General features: G+C 48.5%; 1 pseudogene; it reads right to left on the reverse strand.

Moving 5' to 3' along the window:
* Window positions 1-357: 357 nt before the first annotated feature.
* LOC100479520 overlaps window positions 358-2,163 on the reverse strand; it is a 49,000-nt pseudogene continuing 47,194 nt past the window's right edge.

The following is a 2,163-nucleotide window of genomic DNA, read 5'->3' on the forward strand; positions in this document are numbered from 1 at the left end:
CCAGGAGCATCTCTCAATAGCTCAGGGCAACCCACATGCCTTGCTCTCGGGGACAGGACTTGACCGAAGAAACCAAAATCTCCCTCTGTCTGGGGTCATGAATCCCATTCACTGATGAGGAGGCTGAGCTAGACGACACAATTCTTCCACTCTTTTTCTTGACGCCCAACAAGAAACATTAGCCCCATCTCTTGCAAAAGCAGCCTTTTTGCAGAAGTTCTAATTCAGATAGCACTGGAGCAAGTGAGGCTGGGCCTAAGCTGCCAGCAGCTTCACAGCATGACAGTGAAGGAAATGCCCTCCTGTCCTTTCATGTTGGCACCATCTCCTGCTCCCCAAGGAGATGCAATTGATGGTTTACTGATTTTGGAGGACTGTCTGCTGAGTCCCATTGCCTTGCCTTCCAAGCTCATCAGAAAGCCTTAGGGGGGCCCTGGTACCTGCTTTGTCTCCTCTTGCCTTAAATAAATTTGTGATCTGCTGATCGGCACTGGGATCCATCACAGGGGCAGCCAGCATCCCGCGCTTTCTCATATCTGATCTGCTGTGGTGCAGGCCAGCGTGTACAGCTGACCTCTGGAAGGCACCACAAGGCAGCCAGCACTCACTATCCATTCAGCCCATGGCTGTTTAAAACCTGGCACATGCAAGCAAGCCTCAAATAGTGTCAGTTCTTCTAGGAAATTAACTTGAATTCCTTTCCATTTATGCTTAACCTCTTTGGCTTGCCGTCTTTTCTCCTGTGCCAGGAGAGGACACCTCTTCTGTGTGGCATCACTCCATTCTGTCTGCTTTCCTGGATTCAGGGCTTCTCTAGTGATAATCAGAAACCCCCACTCTAGCCCTGACACCTGTGGACCCCCCCCTCCCCGGTGNCTAGCCCTGACACCTGCGGACCCCCCCCTCCCCGGTGGCATCAGTTTCTACCTCTTTTCTCTTGGGTCTTCCTACAACTCCTAAGGGAAGTGGGACAGATTCAGTTACTTGTTAGAAGCTCCCAATTCTGTTTTCAATAGCAGTTTTGAATTTTAAAAAATGGGAAAAAATGTGAGTTGTGCTTCTGGGAGTCAGTGTGGAGTTCATCTGAACAAAATCCCTGCACAAGCGACCCTTTTCCAAAGGATGTGGAAGCCACTGGGGACATCTGGGATGCCCAGCTCCCTCGTTCACCCCATTGAGTTCCTGTTTCATCCCATTCTTCCATGCAACAAATACGACTGTGCTCAAACTACAAGTCAGGTCTGGAGCTGGGCACAGAGGTGCAAGGATGAAAAAGAAATGACTTTATTCTCAGTGAGCTGACGGAGTCAGATATGCTACACGGACACCTCCGACAGACTAGCTCAGGGATGTGATAGAGGTGTGCATGGTGTGGAATGGGGCTTTGGACAGTTTGCTGGATGGGAAATATCTGAGCTGAAACTTGCAGCTAAGCGGGAGTAAGGCACGTGAAGAATGACGGCAAAGGACAGGGACAAGTTCCAGAGCATGACTTGGTAGGAAGCCAACTGCCAGAGTTTGATATCCCTTGAGTATCGAGTAGGCAAGCAGGCAGACATTCAAGAGGTGTTGACTTGCAAAGCAAATATCCTGTGGGCAAGTATTACCTTAGATGCCTGGAAGGCTCTGATTATTTTGCCTACATTCTGCCTCCAGGAGCATAGAGTCTAGGCACCTGATGGGATCGCTGGATTACTCTTTTTACCAAATCAAAAGACTCAGTAGGGTGCCACAGAAGTCTTAAAAATGTGTAAGTCCAGGAACAGGAAGCATCATAAGAAAAAAAAAAAAAAGGTCTGGACAACACTTGTCTGTAGACTTGCCCTGGGCAACTTTACTACCCTCAGCTCTCACTCTGGTGACACCGAATTGTGTGAAATTCCAGCTTGCAAACTCATCAAAGAGCTCCACTGTGTAATTTGTCATGGGCCCACTTTCCTTGATTTGGGCAATTTAATCAGCATGAAGATGAATTGTCTGCAGGTCTCCTATGAGCATGTGTCACTTCTGTCCCTTTTTATGGAGACTGTGTTTGTTGGGTAGAGACCCTCAATGGAGACTCTCACTAGGGAGGAGGGTGCAGAAGGAAACCAGAGTCAACAGAGGCTGAAGCTCTAAACTTGCTACTAACACATCCAAGAGGCACAAAGCAGAATCTGAAGA

This window comes from Ailuropoda melanoleuca, chromosome 18, assembly GCF_002007445.2.
Source record: "Ailuropoda melanoleuca isolate Jingjing chromosome 18, ASM200744v2, whole genome shotgun sequence".
Lineage (NCBI taxonomy): Eukaryota > Metazoa > Chordata > Mammalia > Carnivora > Ursidae > Ailuropoda > Ailuropoda melanoleuca.